We start from the raw sequence: 8,696 nt of genomic DNA, 5'->3' as shown, positions 1-8,696 counted from the left end.
ATATATGGTTGATAATTTATTTTAATTGCTTGCCAATTTATGTTTTTCTATAGCATTTACATAATTTTTAATGGCATAATGTCAACTTCTTTCAATTATTTCTTTTTTCTTACGCTTATAATTTGTTTAACTTCTAAACCATTAACTTCTATTTTTTAAATAAGAATTCTCGTAGAATTCTGGTAATTCGAGAAGTATAGTCCAGCTAGGTCAATAATGGTTTTAATATTACTAAATGAAAAATTGGATAAATATTTCTAAAAATGGCGTATTGTTGTATCTTTAATATACTTTTTTTTAAATGTTTAAAGATTGATTAGTTACGGCTTCAAGTTTTAACAAAATATGATGAATTTGGTCACGAAAAGCAAAATGAAACAATAATTATGTTAAAATTAATTAAACTATTTGTTTATAAAAGAAAATATGAATTTATATTCTAGAAAAAGTTATATAATATATAATATATATTAAGAAAATAAGAATTTATAACGTAAAAATTTATATACTAATAAGAAAATAAGAATTTATGTTCTATGATAAACAACAGAAACATTTGAACAAAGAGTTCATGATCTATTGCTTAATGACCCTTATTGAATATACCAAATGGAATACGGCAGTTGTAACCTATAATTTTGTTGAAATCATTCCTTATAATTATTCCTATTTCACATAAAAGAACGCCTTAAATATTTTAGACATGCATGCAACATGTGAAATATGAAATCAATCAATATCTATAATAGATATAGTAACGCTACAAATTGTTTTGATTACAAGTTATTTACATAGCTCTGATAATTTGGAGACATTATAATAGATTTTTGCTCCAATTAATGTATGTATTTAAATTTATCCAGAAATTCAAAATTTTTATGCTAATTTTGTTTTGCTCAAATCACAAATTTAATGAATAATTAAACTTTACATCCGTCTGGTTTCCAAAAAGTACTAAAATTAATTAAGCAATATTGTCAAAGTCTTCCGGAAAAAAACACTAAGCTCTTAAAAAAAATTTAAATTAAGTTTTGTACTTGAAAACAAACTGTTATTAAAGTTTCCTAAGTGCATCTAATATAAATACGTCCACTAGGGGAAAATTCTGGAAAAGGGAAAACATAATGTGATTTTCCCTGAAATATTTTCCCTCTTTTTCCCGCCTGCCTTGGAAGATCCAGGATTTTGAGTGCAACAAAACCAGAAGGGTAAAGTAGGTTACGCGAAGAAGCGTGTGCTGTGATTTTCTCCTAAATCTTTTCCCTTGCATTCACTTCTTTCTATTCATCACCTGTTTACCAAATAGGGATTATTTTATTCGAAGTGTTCAATCCGGATTATTTTTGGATATTTCTGGAAACTATATATCTGAAATTTGGATTAATAAAATAAACAAACTGAGAATGTTTTGCTATGAGAATATCAATCAAATTCAATTTTTTGAGTGGTAAGTTTTATCTTTTCTTTTTTACAAAATTTTTAGATATTTTGCAAAATGTTAATAAGCTCAATGAGAAAAGAAGTATGGAAAAATTTACAGCGTTTCCTGCTCTCTGTGAATACAAAGCTTGGCAGCTTTAACCGATGCTCTTTTTCAATGATTTTGGTATAATTTAACTCCAAAATATGATTTTAGAATGTGTGATAAAATTTGACGAATTTATCATGATATGGTAGAGCATTGCATAAAAACAATTTATTCGGTTAAATTTACTTTTCAGCTTTGTAGTTTTTACTAAATGCGCTGCAATAGAAACTTAAATTTTAAAAAACAAAATTTACAGTGAACTTTTACCATTTAAGGGAAAAATCAATAAATGAATTGTTTAGATTTCGTCTATTTCGGTTTTTAATAGCGGAATATGGTTTTTTACCAGAAATTTCGATATCATACAGTAACGTAATTTTACCATTTTGTTTCCTCCGTGAGCATTATCAGAATTTTTTTTTAAAAAAGCAGACATTGTAGAAAAATTAGAAGACAATTTGTCACACTAATTTAGTGATTAAATATCTTTTAATTTTAATATTTTTTTTTGAAGAAAGTTAATAAAGCAAAAGTAAATAAAGACAAAATTTATCAAGATAAATAAAAAAAGCGAATTGATTATCTTTCCAATTGATTTGAAATATCTATGACAATTTGAAACTTTTTAAAATATGAACTTTTCTCGGAAATTTTATATTATGCATTTTTTTAGTTATTTTTAATGTACCTTTTAATATTACATTTAATATTGCAACTTCTTATAAGTAAAAATTTTAACATTATTAATCAAGAATAAATTTATGAATAAATGGTTATTTTTATGTTGAAAAGTGCTTATGGAGAATCAAAAAATACCAGATTTTTATGAATAATTTGTAGCAATCAGTCTACATTGAGTAAAACTCTTTTCCTAATTAGTATTGAAATTAGTTTTTAAAAATGCCTCTTCAGACTGATAGAGAGATATTTGCGATTCAATCTTTAAAAAGTAATAAATGTATCTTTTTTTACATATATCTAAAATATTTTATATAGCTTATAAAGATTTCTTAATGTCTCGTGAACTTCAAAATCTATCAAATCCTTAGTATTCTGCGGTAATTTGGTTGTCCTTACATATATAGTTGCTTAAAAAATTAACGATAAATCACACATCATTTTGTAAACTATTTTTATGTATATAACTTATTTAAAATTTCTGTTATGTATACATATTTATTAAGCACGCAGAAAAAAAAATCTGGTAAAATTACCTTTCGTTATGATAAAGACATTTCTTTCCAAAATCAACAACATAATTCTAGTAATAAAACCTACATATATGGTATTTAAATCAGTCACTTAAAAGTTTTGCTGTTCATAATGTTAATGGTTAAACGAAAATTCTAGTTTTCTAAATTATAGTTTTTGTTACCACACATTTAGTTATAAATACAAAATTGAAAAATAAATTGAACCAATTAAACGGTTTTTATGCAATGCTCTAAGTTATATTTTAAAACAATGTTATATTGTTAATTTTACCAAACTCATTGCTAAAGTGCTTCGGAAAAATTACGAAGCTTTTTGTGTTTTTATAGAGCCAGGAACAGGTAGTGACCATTCTCTGTTTCTCATTGAAAATATCTTGTAGCTTATCGAATATTTTATTCAACATGTTACAAAGCTTTTTTCTGACTTTTAATTAATTACTTTATGTCTTCAAAAATATAGCAGGAAACGTGATTAAACTAGCAAAAGATAAAGTGTAATTATTGATTAGCTGGCAATTTGATTAATAATGTCTCCCATATTTCCTTATCGATTTACATTTTCTTTTATTATAATATAATTAGTTTAGTACTACTCCAAACAGTTTACAATCAAATAGCTCGCATATTTCTAAACACTCAGTAATTTTTTTTCACTAATTTAACTCTTTTCTATCTACTACATAAATATATTTAGCATGCCTCTTGATGAAGGCTTGGATAATAAATTCGCTTTTTTAAACATCATTAAAATTCAAATGTTGTTTATTTATACATGCACATACATATGCTTGCACAAAATTGAAAGTAGTATAACGCTTATTAGATTTTAATTTATTGTTTTAATTCGGAGCCCATACATTAATTTGTTATCTGGTTGTCTTAGAAAATTAATTTTCAAATTAACTTCAAAGAATGCAAGTAATTTGGGATGACACGTTAAATGCATGGTGCGCAAAAAATAAAAATAAATGCTTTGATAACTTTTTATCTAATGTTCCTTTTTTCACGTAATAATGATCCGAGGTATTAGTCTTAAATATGCTAATAAGAGTGTGTCGATGATAAAATACGCAAAACGTGAGTGGGCATAGCTAGATCTTTAAAAATATGCATGTTGTACTTACGCAGATGACGTTATACACCGATGCGTTGACGTCGACGTTCATTTCGAATTCCTCCAGAAACTTATACAACTGGAGCAGATTGATATCTTTTATTGGATATAATTATAGCTCTGCAAATAGAAAAAAATGATTTGGGATTCGGGACTGAATTTTCAGAGCCAGTAAGTGAACACGTTAATTACCTCCCGTATTTTTGAAGGAAATCTCACGTGGGCCACCCGCGCTGCTTAGCACTCTTATTGTTGTATAACAATGCAAAATGCGTAATTAACAGATTAAAATAAATAAAAAAATTTATTTAAAATGCAAAGAATGAAGCAAATTTTCAATACATTTTCATTAACTACTTAAAACATTTTGAATTCTTTAGATTTATATCATATATTTTACACATTCAGTCACCAATGACTGACATCAGTCTAAACTTCCCGTTTAGGCTGATTTTTCTCAGTATTTGATATTCCTCAGTATTTAGTATTTCTCAGCAATGGCTGACATGGCAATCAACGTGTAAATGAATGAAAATCCGCCTCACAGCTCTTCCTTTTTTATGGTAATTTTTTTTTAAAAAAATATTGGGCGCTAATTTCGCTAGTGGTGGCCGTATGATGATCGCCTGCCCGGAACTATTGGAAACATTTCTTTACGGAAAACTTTCATTTAGAAAATATTTCTTTTCAGAATTGAAGAGGAAAAATTTTAAGCTTTGTGCAGACGCGTATTATATACACGAAAGCGTGAACACCGTTCGCGGAAAATTTGACACGGTCGGGGAATTTTTTTTTCACTATTTCTGAAAAAAAGAAATAAATAATCCGCCTCTACAAAGAAAATTTGTCTTTTTCGAAATCTAGAGAAGATTCGCTTTTGCTCTTTTTAGCACCAATTCAAACGCGGTTTTAAGTTACATTCACATGGTTTAAAATAGCACATTACGATTCCTAGTTTCGCGATTTAAGATCGCATATCCTGTTTCGCTTTTTCACTATTTTATATCACCTATCGCGTTTCGTATTCTCGCAATTTAAAAGCCACTATTATGATTTGTGTTTCAAGTGACTTGAGAATTATAAAATTATCTTAAAATCAAGCATTGAGATTCGTATTTAGGCGATATTAAAATTAAACATCAAGATTCATACTCTCACGATTTTAAGATCAAATATCGATATTCATATTCACGCGATTCCAAAATTAAATATCGAGATTCGTATTGATCCGATTTTTTCTTGATTAAATTTCAGGTATTTTTTTCAGTTATTTAAAAAGTGTTTTTGCACATAATATTTTTGGATTTCTATTTTCCTCTTTTCTGGTTTTTTGCCAAAATTCTTCCTGTGGTATGAATTAATATAGAATTCTATAAACTTTGAAGAAGAAGAAAAGTTCACTGCTGTCAAACGAATTTCGCCAAAACTAGATTTCGACGAAAGGATTGAAACTAGTGACAAGAGTTAATCAATGCATGCAGGAAGATTTTTAATTGAGATTTTGTGTTTGCAGAAAGTTTTTCAAAATGATTTGATCTAAACTGGCTGTGTGATAGCACTCACTTTTTACACCTGCCATACTCTATGGAAATGACATTTCTGATAGAGAAAAAAATATATAGTTCTGATAATAAAACCGAAATATACGGTATTTAAACCATTAATTCGGTAATTTCTCCGGTAAAATGGTAGCAGTTTTCTAGAAATTCTGGTTTTCAAAATTATAGTTTTCGTTGCACACATTTAGTAAAAATTGCAAAGCTGAAAGTAAATTTAACCGAATAAATGTTTTTAATGAAATGATCTAAGGTGTCATGATGTAATTACCAAATTTTACCGCATTAACCTAAGTTTGTCACACATTATAAAACTGTATTTTATTGTTAATTTTACCAAGTTATTATACCAAAGCACTTCGATAAAAATTACTGAGCATTTTATCGTTAGATTCAGAAACAGAACAACGTAATAAAACTTCAAAGAAACTGATCCCTCAAAAGAAAGCATTTTCTCTTACTATTCATATATTTTGGTTATACGATAATGTATTTTATTTATTTTTCACTAAAACACGACATATCGGCACTCGTACTCATTTTAATATTTATTCCTCCTTAATTTTATTATTTTATTGCAAGCTACACTAAATTTTGATGGTATGTAACTTCATAGATCTACGAAAAATGAAAAAAGGTTCTACCGTATCAAAGTATCGAAACCTTAAACTTCTATATTTTAACTGTATTTAATTTCGTCATACACAAGTTTGAATCAAAAGTCACAGAAATAGAGAGTGTATTTAAAAGGAATATCAATGCATGAATAAGAGCATTTCTAATAAAATTCACAGAAAACACTCTTCCGAAAGAAGGTCTTATCGTTTGACTATTCAAATTCTTTGGATATGTGATGCATACTTTACTTATAAAGCATCAAAACATTACATATAGACACACATATTTATTTTAACTTGAACTCTGGTATTTTCGTTGGAGGGAGAGTCATATAGTAAGGCTTTCAAATTTCTTCGAAATGGGAATTCTGACCTGAATTTTAAAATATACTTTTTGATAAACATGATCCTCCCACACCCTTCCCCCCGGTGGAAAGGAGGAGATACATACGATGTGAATACAAAATTGAAAGAGACATCTCTAAAAGCACGCGATGTTCTAGAACACTTCTCAGTACAAGAGGCTTGTACCTGACTTAATTTGCTGTAATGGGCCATAAAATTTTTCAGCACAATACTGTTGGCTTTAAATAGTGTCGCTGCCTTTTTAAAGATATTAATCGTGCGTAATTTAGAAACTTTCAGAATTTACCGTGAATATATCTCAAAAATTAGTGACTTCTGAGAAAGTAAAAGGGCTAAACTGTCTACAATGAATGTTAATGATTACATTGTAAATAGAAATATGTTTTTCTCCATATTTTATTTTTCTTCTGACTTTAAAAATCTAAGTATAGGCAAATGTTATCGCACTATTATTTTGGCGTTTCTATAGAATGATATATTTTACCATATTATGGTAGTTATGACTATACTTTCTTCCTCATTGTAATAAATATTAGTAAGTTTTAAGTAATATACATCCTTTAATTCAAAAAAATAGTTGCAGAGTTTAAAGTGAAAAACTTAATTATTTAGTTTGAAAAAAAAATTCCAACTCAATTTTTTATACATTATCTCAGTTTGTTAATAATCTAACAATGCGAGTCCGTTTAAAGCGGAAAGCTATATATTATGTTTTGTCGTTTAAAATCATGTATAAGCTTTTCATTCATTTATCGTACTTAAGTGTGCATACTGAATGTCATATTAAGTTTTTAAATTACCTTCCGAATGTTGACCGACAGAGTATATTAAAATAAACCTTAATTGTTTTAATTTCCGCTAAATTGACTTCATAATTATACTATAAGCTTAGTATTTTGCGTATTTTCCATTAAAAAAATCTATCTTGAAGTAAAAATTTACATTATTTTTAAATCCAGATTTAATTAGTCTTGAAAAGCTTTTTTTTTTAAATCGAAATGACTTGTAAAGGCTAAACAGGCAACTTTCTGCAACTTTAAAATGTTAGCTTGCCCTATAGAAAATTCCGGATCAAATAACAGCACTTTGGATGCAACACATCACAGCACATTAAATCCAATTTCACCCTAAAATTCATTTTTACCGCAAAATATTTTACCCAAAATTTTACTGTATTTATTCAGTGATTCAGGGATTTTGCGGTGATTATTACTGTAAAAATTATGGTTCATCAGATTTTTTGTTCCGTTACATGTTCCGATAAGAATGGATTTAATGGTAAAAAGTACTGGCTGCCAGAGTGTTGGCCTTTTTTGCCACAATTTGCTCTGGAATTTTTTGCATTGTGGATAATATTTCTATTAGTTGTTGATAGCAATTTACGAAGGCTTATTGAAGATAGCTGGCAATCTGTAAATATTTCGTTTGTAAATTAAAAAATACTAAACTGCAAAGTACAAAAAAAATCTTTTTTGTGACTGAATAATGCTCATTAAACACAATTTTTAATTTTATAAGTAACTTTTCAATTATATAAGTATTTCCCCATTTATTGTTGACGTTTCACTGTTATCTAAAACTTGCTTAAATTCAAAAATTGGAATTGCTGAATTCGAACCTTCCTTTGTACTTTAACTAACACAAATTCAAGATTGTGAATTTCAAACTTTACAAAGTGCAATAAACAGTCAACAGAGAAAATTTGCAATCAATAACTGCAAAATAATAGAGTTGACCCGATAGAGGAACCAATCGAGCTTCCCTTTTTGTCGTTAATTATAAAGTGCCTCATAGTTAGAACCTCAGAAAGACAGCGAATTAACTGAATTTTAATTTGCTTTTTTATACTTATAAAATAAAATGTCCCAATTTCTGTTTTTTTATCTTGCAGAGTTTCGTTGCTGTTTTTTCTTACTATAATCATCTTTATTAAAACTATGCCACTGCAATGTTATTGCATTGTAACCTTTTGAAATTTAATTACTAGCTGCTGTAATAAAAACCTTTTAAATGATAAAAGGTTAGTAATAAAAGGTTCAATTATAAAAAGGCCAATAATAAAAGGTCAAAAATAAAAGGTTTACTGGATTCAATAAAATATTTTTATGCATGGAAAATAATGCACTTTTTCACTATTTTGCTATTTGTTTTTATCATAAACAAAGTAAAAATTATAAAGATGTATTGTTATGATCTATGTTCATATGAAATATTCTTATTCTCAATTTTTTATTTTGACATTATTAAATCGACAATTTGGAAATGTCCTTCATATTCTAAATAGGTCATACATTTTACTAT

At 27.6% G+C, this 8,696-nt stretch overlaps 1 protein-coding gene across 2 annotated transcripts in view; it reads left to right on the top strand.

Moving 5' to 3' along the window:
* Positions 1-8,696, top strand: part of LOC107456846 (sodium/potassium-transporting ATPase subunit beta-1-like) — a 93,473-nt gene that overhangs the window by 13,060 nt on the left and 71,717 nt on the right. Inside the window, exon 1 of one of the 2 annotated variants that reach the window (XM_071179028.1) lies at positions 1,171-1,447. The exons of the other annotated variant lie outside the window; for it this stretch is intronic. The gene's annotated coding sequence lies outside the window, so the exon portion shown is untranslated. Of the gene's footprint in view, positions 1-1,170; positions 1,448-8,696 lie in introns of those variants that run through there. 2 annotated transcript variants of the gene reach the window in all.

This window comes from Parasteatoda tepidariorum, chromosome 3, assembly GCF_043381705.1.
Source record: "Parasteatoda tepidariorum isolate YZ-2023 chromosome 3, CAS_Ptep_4.0, whole genome shotgun sequence".
Taxonomy (NCBI): Eukaryota; Metazoa; Arthropoda; class Arachnida; order Araneae; family Theridiidae; genus Parasteatoda; species Parasteatoda tepidariorum.
The sequence above is the reverse complement of the archived record's forward strand: the minus strand, read 5'-3'. Positions and strand labels throughout refer to the sequence as shown.